Here is a 15,228-nt window from a genome sequence, read left to right as displayed (position 1 = left end):
ACATTCTGTATTATGTTTTGTAAATGCCTGAAAATGGCGCCCAAAATATTTTGACTCTGTTACTCTATTTCTATAGGTCTTCGCCAGAAGGTGGCCATAAATTAGTATGTTTTATGTAATTAGAGTGTCATTCAACCGAACCGATCCCGTCCCTTCCCAGGCACCGTACACACGCCATTCCACTGCTCTGATTTCTTTTGTTTTATTTAAACATGCGCTAGACGAACGTCTTTTTTGATCTTTGCACTGTTTTTTTTTTTTTTTTTACGTTTATAAATCGCGTCCTTACACTTCGCGTTTTTCCTCATCCCACTGCCCTGCGTCTTACGTTTATTAAAGCAAAAACGCGCTCAGATTAATTAAAACATAAAGCTTGCAGCATTTAAGTGGGTGTGTTCAGGAATGCACGCGAATGTTAATGTTTGCTTCAGTAACACCAGAACCGTTCCAGCTCTTCAAGTAAGTCATCACTTCTGTGTGGCAGTATAGTAACGTTTGCGGTACAGTGAGGTTTACTTCAGTGATGTGTTATAGTGTGCAGTGATGTCAAATTTGTATTTGGCGGCAGCTGATGATTTGATGACGTGCGCTCGTTTGCACTCGGTCCAGCAGCTCGTTTGAGTTGAAACGGCTCAATATGGACTGTAGGCGGAACCTGGCGGAGGATCTAAACGCGTCGTTTGTCAGCGCTAAACTCTCCTTTCAGTGAGGGGTGTTTCTAACGCTTCTTTCTGGAAAGGAACGCGGATCTACAGGATCTGTACCGCGCGTCGCGTCGTTCTGACTGCAGCTCGGCTCCGCCCGCGGCGCGGGGCGTGTCTCTGTGGGCGGGTTCGAGCGCGCTGCTGATGTGAGGACGCAGGTGACGCGGCGCTCAGCAGCTCCCATCGAGACGCGTTGGGCTCTGACGGATACTGGACATTATTTCGTACTGAGATTCCAGAGAAAAGCGCAGGAATTTGGGAAGAAGGAGAGACGGAGACGCAGGGAGAGCATTGCGAAGGTAAACAGCTGATTGATCACACTCTCTCTCTCTCTGTGTGTGTGTGTGTGTGTGTGTGTGTGTGTGTGTGTACTCGTTCTTGGGTGTCTCTGATCAGCATCATGACGATGTCCAATTTTACACACATGAGCTGCTAAAGAGCGTACGTCAGTCTGATCTCCAATATGAACGCGAACCCGTGTGTTCTCTCTCTCTCTCTCTCTCTTTCTGTGTGTGTGTGTGTGTGTGTGTGTGTGTGTGTGTGTGTGTGTGTGTGTGTGTGTGTGAGGTGATCTCTTGTTTCGGATCATGTCAGGTTTGATTTCTTAAAGTCTCCAGTGTTTCGGGGTCTGGAAACATGATGCTGGTTAAAGGAGAGAATCGGAGGATGCGTGTGAAGGGAAGTGACTGTGATTGATGAATGTTCGCTGAAGAGACTCTAATGATCAGAGCATCGATCACTCATGTGTCTCCGCACACATTTGACATGCTAGTTCAGCAGCTGCCGTAGTGTCGAGACATTATTAAACACTATATTTCTTTCCCCGATCTCTAGACTGTTACGTCTGACACACACACACACACACACACACACACACACACACGATAGACACAAACGAACTAAGTGGTGTGTGATTGTAGGCGTTGACAGTCTTTCTTGTGTTGTTTCTTGTGCTCTCTTGCCTGTTTTATTTTCATTTAAATGGGCTGAAATCAAAGGACTGGCCCGTTCTGTCTGATTTCACATTGAGTTCATGAGTTCATGTGTAGTGAGGATGATTTCAGCGCGCGCAGCTCCTCCGCTGGGGTGCGATAGACAACCTCTCTGAACAACCCGCAGAGAGACACACACACACACACACACACACACACACACTCTCACTCAGATACTCTTGCTTTGTGGTTTCCCATGGCGTGTTATTAGTATGCAAATGATATATTGACCGTGTGATTGATCAGTAGGTTATTAATGACCGTGTTCAGAGCTGCAGTGTGTGTGTGCCAGGCTGATCCGCTTCTGTAAGCGTCTGGGTGACCCCGAGTTTTCTGAGGTTTAGCAGCACCAAACACATCTGAGGAAACACCAAGCTTCAGCACACTGCAGCGTTACTCACAAACACAAACATTTCTAGTTTATGATAATATGTTTTAAAATATAGCTGCAAGCAGCAATTACGGGGCCAAGCATTCAAAGGGGAAAATGAGGAGCTAAGGATGGCAGGAACAGCAGACCAACTGCAACAATAAGTAAAAAGAAGCCATTTTAGGATGATTTTAGTCAAAACGACAGAAAAATGATGTAGAACGCCTACTGATACGATTTAATGGCTTATTAGGTTTGACCAACAGGTGGCGCTGTTATCAAATCGATGTGGTGTGTTTAGTGTGAGGTGACAAAGGCACACTCAAAGTTTGGTGTCTTTATGTCAAAGCTTTGCAGAGATAAAGCTTCAGAATCATTTTGGCATCAAGCCTAAAATTTGTAGAGGCGCTGTACGAAAACGGTTTCATTTATCAACATGAAATCCTTAACTTTTTGTCAGCACAGTCTGAAGATGATCTGACTCGATTTTGGTGAAAATCGGACTAACGGTCTTGGACTAGTTCGAAAAAGTAGATTTTCAACATAAATCAAAATGGCGGACAGGAAGTTTGACCAACTGTAGCATATTTGGTATCTATGTTGTCGGCATGTCCCAAGGAATATTTTGAGACTAATTTCATTACAATAGGCTAATGCTGTCTACAGTTATAAGCATTTTTGGACAATTTATAATTGATAGTTAATGAATGGCTTATTACTCTTGACCAATAGGTGGCGCTGTTACCAAATTGATGTGGTGTAATCAGTGTGAGGTGATAATGCCACATACAAAATTTGGTGCAAATATCTCAAAGCTTTGCAGAGATACAGCTTCAGATGCGCTTTGGCATCTTTTCAGCAAATTCGTTGATGCGTTAAATGAAAACGGTTTTGAATATCGACACAAAATCCATAACTTTTTGTCAGCATGGTCTGAAGATGATCCGAGTCAAATTTGGTGAAAATCCGACAAACGGTCTAGGAGGAGTTCGAAAAAGTAGGATTTCTACATTCATCGAAATGGCGGACAGGAAGTTCGGCCAAAATTGGCAAAATTGGTATCATTGTTCTCGGCCTGACCCAAGGAATACTTTGAGATCAATTGCAATAATTACAATAAGCCATTTTTCACATAAGTTATTAGCATTTTTCGAAATTTCGTTATAACTTTTGACCAGAAGGTGGCGCTGGCCCCAAATGTTTTATGTATATTCAGGGCATAGTGCCGAACATTTTTGTAATTAATGTCGAAACGATACGCTAATCCGTTCTCAAGATGCAGCATTTTAAAGCTAAATTCAAAATGGCCGACACCCAAAATGGCTGACATGGGAAAATTGGATATGGTTGGACTTGGCATGCTCCTCCGAATCTAACGGGATGAGCTTTGAGATTTTTTGGCAAAGCACTGAGAAGTTATAAGCAAAAATTCATATCTCCTGACCACTAGGTGGCACTGTGACGAAACACTGCAGGTTGACTCAGGTCATGCATATTATAACACACACCAAGTTTGGTCTCAATACGACAAACCGTTGCGGAGATATGGCCTCACATTCATTTTTGCACGCTTTTCGTAGAATTAATTAGCACGTTATTCGAGAACGGTTTGTCCAATCAACTTGAATTCCATAACTTTTTGCCAACATGGTCTGAAGATGATCTGAGCCAATTTTGGTGACAATCAGACAAACCGTCTAGGACGAGTTCGAAAAAGTAGGTTTTACAAACAATAAATTATAGAAAAAAAACTAAACCTTACGATTTTTGAATTTTGGTGTTCATTCGACTCGGCATGACCCAAGGATTCAGAGAAAAAAAAGAATTTTGATTTTGTGGCTTATGGTTCAAAAGTTATTAGCAAAAAGAAAGTGAAATTTCGGACAAGTGGTGGCGCTACAGAGTTTCAGTTAGAGACATCAAACTTGCTATGGTTAATGTTGGGACTGTCCTCCATCAGTGTGCAAAATTATACAACTTTCCCGCAAGCGGTTCTATGGGCTGCCATAGACTTGCGGCGGAAGAAACGGAAGAAGAAGAATAAGAATGCCAACGGATACAATAGGTGCCTACACACCTTCGGTGCTTGGCCCCTAATAAGATGACATATATATGCATTTGATTCATTTTTTCATTGTCATTAAACATCTCAGATTTTTCTTTCGCTGCTCAATCTTCTGCCTTGAACCCTGGGGTTTATAAGTCACTGTTTTCTGTAAAGCTACTTTAAAACTGTGTGTGAAAACAAGTAAATTGGACTGGAAATAATGCTTGCACACGTAATAAGGTGATGTAATTGGATTATCGCTTGTAAATGCAAAAATGGTTGCAGTGAAGTAGAAGAGATTCACAACCTTTCAGATCTGAGTAGGCCTCTTTCCAAACCATAAGCTGGTGGTTAAATGCATTTTCCTTATGTTTAACTAATAGTTTTTGTGTGGTTGTGAGGGAATGCTGAAGGTCTTTTCCTTAGATGTGCTGAAGCTTCATCTGGCAGACGTCTGTCAGATGTCTGAATGGATTCATGTTGGGATGTTGGGAAAATGCTTTTGGCCTAATTAAGATCCTATTCTTTACCGGCCAGATCTCTGCAGGATCTTTTATGTGTTTGTCAAGTCAAATTTACTGGTGAAGTCACACATTGTTTCAAAGCAGTTTTCCAGAAAATCATGATTTTAACGATTAGAATATCTTTATTCCTTACCGAATTTGAGATGGGTAATAATGTGGTTAAGTTATGTTACGATATAAACAATAAAGCAGTTGAGATTTGTTGTATGGTACATACCGCTCTGTGTGAGCGTACTGTATTTGACACAGCTGTGTTTTAACGTTCCTCTGAACCTTTAACTGTTAGTTTAGTTCCTGTCAGCTCTTTGTGCTCTTTAAAGTGGGAGATCATCTTAAAAAGCTCTTTTTGTCTTTGAACACTGATCTAGAGCTCAGCTGAAGGAGCCGTGATGCTCCAGACGTGACCTCCTCACCTGCCGTGACAGCGGCTCGACCCCGACTCCCAGAGTTCGCTGCCGCCTGTTAGCAGCGGATCTAATCTGACTATAATCCTTCTCCTCTAACCAGTCAACCTGAGATCCTCATCATTTCTCGCTCACTTGCCGCTCGGGTAAAGAGATCTTTAAAAGAGGTAACGAAAGCGTAGCGATCAGAAGTGTCTCTAAGACGAGCTGAATGTTAAAGTGAGCAGATCCTCCTCCATTTACATCATCCAGATCATCATTGACGCTGATTAGCGGTACGTGGCGAGACTTCAGATGCATTTGATGAGATGGTCTAGTGACATTTTGCATTTTGGTAAAAACTAAGGCTGTTTTCTTCTTAAGAGGCCTAATGTGCTTAGGGAAGATTTACACAAGGCCTACAAACATGAAAGGAAAACGCTAAAGAATTCGTTCAACCAGAAATGAATATTCTGTCATCATTTACTCATCCCCATGTTGTTTTATATCGTAATCACTTTCCTTGCCATGAAAATCAAAAGAAGAAAATGTCACTCTTTTCCATGCAAGGTCAACTGAAGCCTTCTTCTCATGTGAAGTCTCATGAACACACAGGGAGTTTTGGCCAATGTTGAGATTATCATTTGGGCTTGTGTAACTTCAGAGTCATATGTTATGTTACTTTTATATTGCTTTTGCATGATAGCTTCAGTGTCCATTTTTCACTGTAATTGCTTAGAAGAGCGAGCAGCGCTCTCAGTCTTTCATAGAAAAAGAAGAAAATCATAGAGGTTTGGAATGAAGTGAGGCTGAGTAAATGATGACAGCATCCATAAGAGAATAACTAAGACAAACATATATTTTGGTTCTTCTTGGTTTTTATGGTCACGGCTGAGCAATTGCTGCTCAAGATTGGAGAGAAACAAAACCTTTGAATGAAATAGCAAAGAACCGTGATTTTAATAATGGTAGCCAGAGAACTCGAACGGTTTAATTTAAATAATCGTGCCACGGCAGCTCGGGAAGATTGGGTTGAAATAACAGCAGGTGGATCGTTCTGAACTGCTCTGATCTCGTTTCCTGAGAGTTTCTTTCACTTAAGAGGAATTTCACATGCCGACTGCACCTAGAGTTGAAAGTGAATTCCTTCCATTTCATTTAAGGAGAATCTTAAAAATCAATCCAGGGTGACTGAATGAAATGATGTGGAAATTTCTCCATGTTCACAGGAGCACAGACAGTGAAGTGATTAAGATCTCATAGACATCAGAGCGTTACTGAATGGTTTATTCTGAACTGAACACGTAGGGTTAAAGCGTTACATCAGCATTAAACCTGAAGAGTTGAAAGGTATTTGCCTTTGTATTTTTTATTCTGTTGGCAGATGCTTCCTCTGGGTTTACAGTGAGATGAAGGTTGCTGCTTTGAGTAAAACTGAACCTTATTTTGCAGGTGGTCACTGAGCTCATGGTAAGCCAAACTCTTGTGATGGGATCATAAAATGCATGATATTTACATTATGTTTCCCTCGTTCCCTCGTATTTTAAAAAATCCACCATCGTGCCCATACCCAAGAAAAATAAAATCACATGCTTGAATGACTGGAGGCCCATTGCTCTGACACCCATCTTCAGCAAGTGTTTTGAAAGACTCATCAGAGACTACATCTGCTCTGTGCTGCCTGCATCACTAGACCCGCTACAATTTGCTTATCATAGCAACCGTTCCACAGACGATGCTATTGCTTTCACCCTACACACTGCTCTCTCCCACCTGGAAAATAAAAACACCTATGTGAGACTGCTGTTTGTGGACTATAGCTCAGCATTTAACACCATAGTGCCTGCCACACTTGTCGCAAAGCTACAGGCTCTAGGTCTAAACAGATCTCTGTGCAGCTGGATCATGGACTTCCTGACAGGCAGAAATCAGGTGGTCAGAATAGGCAGCAACGCTTCATCTAAGTTGACCCTCAACACTGGTGCTCCTCAGGGCTGCGTTCTCAGCCCACTCCTGTACTCCCTGTACACACATGACTGTACAGCCACACACAGCTCCAACGTCATCGTCAAATTTGCTGACGACACAACGGTGATAGGACTGATCACTGACAATGATGAGACTACCTACAGAGAGGAGGTGAGCACCCTGACCAAATGGTGTCAGGAGAACCACCTCTCACTCAACATCGATAAGACTAAGGAGCTGGTGGTGGATTTCAGGAGACAGAGCAGAGAATACACACCCATCACCATCAACGAGACACCTGTGGAACGGGTTAACAGCTTTAAGTTCCTCTGTGTTCACATCAGTGAGGATCTCACATGGTCCGCTCACACAGATGCAGTGCTGAAGAAGACACACCAACGCCTCTTCTTCTTGAGACGTATGAGGAAGTCTGGAATGAGCCCCAGCATCCTCAGAACATTCTACACCTGCACTGTGGAGAGCATCCTGACTGGCTGCATCACTGCCTGGTTTGGGAACAGCACTGCTGGCAACCGCAAAGCTCTGCAAAGGGTTGTGCGAACTGCCCGCCACATTGTTGGAGGTGAGCTTCCCTCCCTCCAGGATATCTATACCAGGCGGTGTGTAAGGATCATCAGTGACTCCAGCCACCTGTCCCACAGACTGCTCTCTCTGCTGCCCTCAGGAAGACGCCTCCGCAGCATCCGATCCCACACTAGCCGACTAAGATATAGCTTTTTCCCCACGGCTACCAGGCTAATGAACAATCAGAACTAACACATCTAGCAGCACACTCCCACTACATCATATGCCATGCACTGCCCTTTATCACTGGACTCTATGCACACATTGCACTTAATACAATAATATATCTGTTACACTGTAAACCATCGAATACACATCCATGTCCTTGCATATCCAATCTATACATAATCCACTGCACCTTTGCACTGTTGACAATCTTCCTTAGTGGAATCTGAGTGTGCTACACACAGGTGAGTGGGCCATACAAACCACCTGTAGCATCACACTCTGATCTATTTGCACATTCATAACATGAATAATATATGTTCATAATTGCACTGAAATCTTTGCACTATGTGCTATCCTCCCCAATCTCTCTTCTGCCCAATTTCATATAATACTACTTTTGCACATTTCTTGAAAATACAGCACAACTTGCACTGTATTGCTAACTGTAAATATGTCTAATAGTACACTGTGTGTACTATGTATGTATGTATGTATGTATATATTGCATATTGTCACTCTGTATAATCCTGTAAGGTATGTAACTGTCTGTTTGGTATGTATATGTAAATTGTCCACTTTCACTCACCTAGGCACAGGTGCTGTGGTGATGTGACAATAAAAGTGATTTGATTTGATTTGATGTTTATAAAGGTTAGCTTAGCTTAGCTATTTTAGGTGGCGTCTTCTTTTTCACAAGCACAAGTAAACGTCCACTGCTGTGATTGCTGAACTTCATCACTGTTTTCACTCACAGCATGTGTGACGTGTGCTTGATGTTCGAGACAGAGCCGAATGTGTTTGAGCCTGAGGCAAAAGAGAATAACTATCTGAAAATATTACCTTTATTTAGTTCTAGAACTGTTATTGTAACTGTAGGCTTACTATAGGCTTACTATAATTAATTGATATTTAGGGACATGGATGCGTGTTGAGATGAAGAAAAGAGAAAACATTTTTGTTCATTTGCTGAGGCACATCTTTAAAAAAACTTAATCTATGCTTTTTTAATTGTATATGGAGTTTTAGGAGGTTTGTCTTGGTATTTCTGTATATAGGGACAGAACACCGTTAGACTGTTTTACTCGACAACAGTATCACTCTTGTTAAGTGTCCATTTCCTTGAGTTACATACGTGTGTAAATAGGCATCTAGAGGAAAATCATCCTCAAAAACTAATTTTAACCTGGAGAGGTGTGAAGCTTGTGGTATGTTTTTATTGTAGAGTAACCTGTAATATGATTTGATCGTCCATTTCAGGACCCCTGTAAAGACTTGTGATTGGTCATTTCATTAAAGCACTCAACATGCAGCCTTTGAAACAAGATAAGTTGATCTAAATGGAACGGACTGCAATCAAAGCTTTTCACAATTAATAATGCCTATCATAAACATAATGTTTTGTACAAATTGTGCAGCCTTAGTTTAAGTACATGTGTTTATTTGGAGGTCATCCAAAGCAGTTTATGAATGTGACCTACAATAATAAAAGAAGCAATAAACCAGAGGAGTGACCCACAGCATCAGTCAGGAGAACGTGCAGAAAGAAAGACTAGTTAGTTTGTGTGTATCTGCAGTGCTGCTGCTGATTCAGCGCTTCTCTTCATTTCTCTGTGTGTAAATGTGAGTTCGCTTCAGCACTCTTATCTCAACAGCTCCCAGTTTACCTCTGTCTGTCACTCTCTCTCTCTCTCACACCCACACACACAGGATTCAGGCTGGGCATCGCTGCACCTCTGGACCTCATTCAGAGAGAGGAGGCAATTGTAAAGGACGCCTATTTCTGTGGCACAATAGAAACTGTTGATCGTGTCTGGGCTGTCCTGATTTCTGCCCGATTGATCTGTTCAGTTTGTTCATCCAGCGTTCCTTCATTACGTCTCTGTGACATTGACACCATTGACCCTTTCTCTCTCTCTCTCATTCTTATTTTCTTCTCAAATGTACTTCATTGGCATGTCAGACATTATTACCAAAGCATGCAGGCATCAGGCCGGTAGTAAAATACACTCTCTTCCTTTAACTAAAAAAATAAGTTTTGTTGTCATCTAACTTTCTGAAGGGCAAGTCATTTGAAAGTTGGGATCTAATGTTTTTCGGTTGCGGCCAGTATTTTTCAGCACTTTATTAGACCCATCTGTAATTATTTCTAATCTTGTTCAGTTTGCTGGGTCATCTGTGTATGTTAGTATATCTTTCCTCTTTAGACAGTGTTTTGACTGTGATCTAATGCTTTCAAAGAGAACAGATGTAAATCTGTGATCTATGTAGTTGACTGTTGTGGAACGCTGAAACCCTAACCCAACCATGCGCTGAATCCCCTCTCATCTGCCATTGAATCACAAATAAAAATGTGTTAGCCTCGATCTGTACCTCACCAGAGTTACTCCTTAATATTTGCACCATTTTGCTGAAATTTCTGTCCAAATATGTAGTTTTTCTCATAGCCAGTCGTGGAGTCGGGTTGGGATCCCGTTTGCTGTAGTATTGTTGTAGGATCAGGGTTTGATCTTCCAAAACGGTCCTCCTCGTCCTGTGTATTCAGATTCTGTGTGACGGCCGTTTTCTCTGATCCATCTCTGTACCCGTCTCTCTGTTTCTCTGAGGAGGTGAAAGTTGACATTAGGTGCTGGTTAGTGTGTGTTTGAGTATGTGTGTGTGTGTATGCATGTCTCTGTCAGTCCAGTCTTTGTTCTTGTTGTGGCTCTGAGCATTTCTTCGCTCAGCATGTTCTTCTCTTCGTCTCTCACTCATTCCCGTTTCCTCTGTTTCATCTCTGTTGCTGTAATTCATTTCTCTCTCATACTGTTGTTTTGGCAGCTGATTCTCAGTGTTTCTCCTTTTCCTTGATGAGGCACTACACACACTTTAACTGCACCTGAAAAAAACAGACAGACAGACAGACAGACAGACAGACAGACAGACAGACAGAGATAGATGACTCTGTAGCTCTATTAGGTTCTAGCTGAAGAAATAAATGTGACATTCTTTCAGTCTTGTTAAATGATATTAATGAATGTTTCACTTTATGTACTGAAAGAGAAACAGCAGGGATCTGTGTGACACAGACACACTCCAGATACACACTACTAGAGTCTGTGCATGTGTCTGTGTGGAAACTTGTATGAAAATCAAGGACATTTGTTTGTATGTCTGTGCTGCAGCTGCTGCCGTCGTCTTTGACGTGTTATGTCTCAGAGACCAACCTGTCTGTCTGTCTGTCTCTCTCTCACTTCATCAGATCTGGTGCTTTTGTGGAAAGGTCAGACTCCTCCATCAAACTGTTCTTGGATTATTGGTCTGCTGTTATTTTCTCTGCAATCTGCTGTTCTAGACATTGGCCACTTTGTTCTGGTTACCTGCTGCTAAGGCTGTTTCTGTGGGTGTGGGTGTGTGTGTTTTGAGTAAAAGAGAGAAAATATTGCATTTAGATGGTACACGTGAGTTTTCAAAGGGCTTAGTGCTTCGTTGCTCATGAAGCCGATTTCAGCATCGCAGACAGTTTCAGCACCATGGACAGCATCAGTATCACAGACAACATCAGTACCACAGACATTTTCAGCACCATGGACAGCTGTACTGTGTGTTCAGTCTGTGACGTCCGGTTGCTCTTATCTTTCTCTCTCCCTGTTCAATTCAAATTTGCTTTATTAGCCCGACTAAGTAAAAAGTAAGTTGCTTAGTTGTATATTTGACATAATTACAAAAATAGACCTTAACAGAGAAGATCAAATAATAAAATATTTATAAAAACATCTACGAATGCTGTTCATGTGTGTGCTTATTCATAATTGCATCATTCTTTGGTTAACGCTCCCCTCTTTTTGTGGCCATGTACCACTAATAATAAAGACACTGAAGTTATGTATTCTACTTTATGATATTCTGTGTAATTTGGACAGGTGGTATATGTGTATTTTTGCACAGATCCTGTTTTTAGTCATAGTTATGTTTTTTCTTTTATAGTTTTTGTTTATCAAAGTGTTGATTTCAAATGCTTATATGTGTATTTGTGTGAGCTGTCAATACACTCAAAGCATTGTCTGATCAGTTGGTTAGAATCAGTCTGATGTGTTCTCCAGAAGCAAGTGCAAGCTTCCCAGGATTTCTTTATAATTAAGTGGATCTAATCTGTCTTTAATCATGAATGTGGGTGTTAGAAGATATTCCAGGTATTTCAGAAAAACACATTTTATATGTGTTTGGCAGATGCTTTTAACCAAAGTGATTCAGGTTATAACAGGTTGCTTATGATGTTCTTTTTGTCACTTTGGATGAAAGCCTCTGCTAAACGAATAAATTAAAGCCCAGGGTGTACATTATTTTAAAGTATCTGTGTTGTCTGGGATTTAAACCGATGACCTTGACTGTGCTCAAGGACTTGAGGAGTGACAAGTCAAGAACATTTCTTGGCATTTTCATTTGCTGACCACAGAAACACACAGATCACATGTTCATCATCTGTCATTGACGTCACCAGATCAGTACTTCTGTGTCTGTCTATCTTCAGGACAGAATGATGATTTGTTCGCTGGAGGTTGTAATTTGATGTCCTGGTTTGTTTTTAACTCTCATCTGACAGCCTGTGATTTCAGCTCAGAATATCATGCTGGGCTGAAAGCAGTCAGAGTCTCGTCTGCGTGCATGTAAAAGATGGCAGCGCTGAGATGATTATTTTTTATAATACCAGTGCTGACTGATTACATGTTCGGCCAAGTGTAAACAAGAAAAAAAACAGCGTGTTATGCAGACAGTTGAGCAGTGTTGGAATAACAGACAAACTCATTTCAATAATGACATCATCATCATCATCATCCCTGCACGTCTCTTTTATTCATGTGTTTTTTCACACTGAAGCATGTTGAATCTGTGCCAATCAAATTGTGAGTGTGAGTTTTTCACTGATGTGTGAGATTGACACGAGACCTGAGAGAAAAAGCAGCATATGCAGCAGCGGCACATAATGAAGCTCCTGCTCTACAGAGAATAAGAAAAATGGAGACGTCTTTGTTTTTGGCATTTGGGGACAAGGTCATTTCCTCTCAGGGAGTCCTGATGAACGAACACACGCATACACGCACGCACAAACACACTGACAACATGCTGAGTCAAATGTCATTCTTGATTAGATGTAGCTTGCAGTGTGTGTGTGTGTGTGTGTGTGTGTGTGTGTGTGTGTGTGTGGCATTGGTCCTGCTGTAGATCTGACATTATTTTAAAGGCTGTAAACTCTCTGCTTATGTATATTTTGGTCTCTTTTATTTATATACAGACATAAATATTAAGTGAAAGCGAGTACACACACATGCACACAGTGTCTCATTGGTCTGTGCTTGAGCATTTTGTCATTCATTCATTCAAGTGTTGTTTTTCCAAACACTTTTTTGCATATGTGAAAGGTGCTGTTAGTAGATATTCAGACATGATAAAAGTACAAGCCTTCTTTACATAATAAGTAGCTTTATAGTTTAGCAACCAAATGTTACACCTCGTCTAAGATTCCATTCTCATGGAAACGGTTCATGCCGAATGAGAGGTTTGCAAGCCCACTATGTGGTTGAGTTTCAGTTTCGTTTCAAGCACGTGTTATGGACATAGCATTTAAATTATTATATATTATAATGTTGTTTGTAATGAACGACATAATGATCACATATACATATAATATATATATATATATATATATATATATATATATATATATATATATATATATATACACATATGGTGATGCTGAATGCTTATCTCTGAGCTTAATGATGTTTCTTCAGCATCTCATTATGCTAATCAGTCGCTGGTTCATGAGGGGCTATCGTTTGTTTGCCGAAGCTCTGAGCAGGTGCTGGATTCACTCTCACACTCCATTAGTGATGGACGTTTGACAAAAGACGTGCTGCACTTGTGCTTTTCAGCCTTCCGCTCCTCTTTATGTAGATCTGTATGACTGTGTTTGTTGCTGTCAGTCAGTTACCTTCAGCTCAGGATAACGTGAAGCGTGGCTTGGCTTTTCTATATGTAATGGATCTGGTTTTGTCAGTCGTGACCCTGTAGGAGGAGGTTAACTCAATACTCAGACTCTTGGCTTGCTGACTGTCTTTACACAGTGACTCGCTTCTCTCTTCGTCTCAACCGCTCAGATTACTGCTTGTTCTTTGTTTTAATTAACATCTATGACTTCATCTCCAGTGTACACTTAATTATAAGTATTAGCAGGAGTAATTATAATTATTATTTTTGCACATGGATAGATTTAACGGCATGCTAGTTCAATAAGCCTTTTCAGCGTTTCCCTGTGACCTCTTTTACTTGCTAATTTCCTGTCATTGCCTTCTTGGCTTTGCTGATGTATTACCCACAGTTCATTGCTCTCTGAGCCTCTGGTGTCATTTTAATGACCAAAAAACTCATTTAGCAGAATTGACCAGCAGAAATCATGAGAAATTAGCTTTACCCCCTGACTTTCTGTGTGTGTGTGTGTGTGTGTGTGTGTGTGTGTGTGTGTGTGTGTGTGTGTGTTGTGTGTGTGTGTGTGTGTGTGTGTGTGTGTGTGTGTGTGTGTGTGTGTGTGTGTGTGTGTGTGTGTGTGTGTGTGTGTGTGTGTGTGTTGTGTGTGTGAGTTTTTGTATGGCCAGCAAGTAAACTACACATATGAATCAATATTCCATTTCAATATGTAAATCCCAAACAGTGAGGATTATAAAACAGTGAGGGCTGGTAATACTGATGCGGATCGATTGTTTTGCCTTTTTCTTTTAACTAGCAGGGGATTCATTGACCTTTGGCTTGGGACTTTTAGTTTGTTGCTGTCCTCAGGCCACATGATGAGTTCTTGACGTCTTCCATAGGATCAGATGGTCTTGTGGCGTATCTGCTGAACCAATTAACCTCTTAACATATTAACTGGGATAGTTTACATTTGGTGACGATTGACCAGATCTGCTGTTCGTGTACGGTTCATGTGATTAAATGTATTTTTGTGAAGCTGGATGTATGTATAGTAGCTGAAGTTAATAATTTTGATTATGAAGTGTTGTGTTTGATCAGGATTGTAGCTTTAAAGGTGAGTTTCTTGGGAACATTCATTGTATGAGTAAATGACTCTGAAGGGAACCTTTGGCTACTCAAGGTGTTTTTCTGCCAGGAAGCTTTTCGCAGACGGGCTAAAACTAATTAAAATGCAATAGCATCCAATTTAATGTTGTTATATTTTGGCAGGAGCCTTTGGTAGCCGTGCAGAGCTCTCGTTCACTTCTGCTCCTCTTCCTGTGATGGAACTGAATTGAATTGCTCATTGATCAGTTTATCTCCTTATATTAGTTCTTTATATGAGTTTGTTCTCCCACTTACTCAAGAAACGGCCATCAGTGTAACTGATAGAAATTAAATATTGTCGAGGAAATGTGGTTTTGTATCTGTTTCAGTATTTGTTGTGTGTGTGTGTGTGTGTGTGTGTGTTTGAGAGTGTTTTTTCCTGTGACTGTACAGTATTT

The 15,228-nt window shown here is 41.0% G+C and overlaps 1 protein-coding gene across 7 annotated transcripts in view; it reads left to right on the top strand.

Annotated features, from left to right (window-relative positions):
* Positions 1 to 750: 750 nt before the first annotated feature.
* Positions 751 to 15,228, top strand: part of nrxn2b (neurexin 2b) — a 537,859-nt gene continuing 523,381 nt past the window's right edge. For 5 of the 7 annotated variants that reach the window (XM_073836528.1, XM_073836525.1, XM_073836526.1 and 2 more), the window contains exon 1: positions 752 to 1,003. The gene's annotated coding sequence lies outside the window, so the exon portion shown is untranslated. Of the gene's footprint in view, positions 1,004 to 15,228 lie in introns of all 7 variants that reach the window. The other 2 variants (XM_073836530.1, XM_073836529.1) reach the window with 1 other exon arrangement.

The sequence above is a fragment of the Garra rufa genome, chromosome 3 (assembly GCF_049309525.1).
Source record: "Garra rufa chromosome 3, GarRuf1.0, whole genome shotgun sequence".
Taxonomy (NCBI): Eukaryota; Metazoa; Chordata; class Actinopteri; order Cypriniformes; family Cyprinidae; genus Garra; species Garra rufa.
The sequence above is the reverse complement of the archived record's forward strand: the minus strand, read 5'-3'. Positions and strand labels throughout refer to the sequence as shown.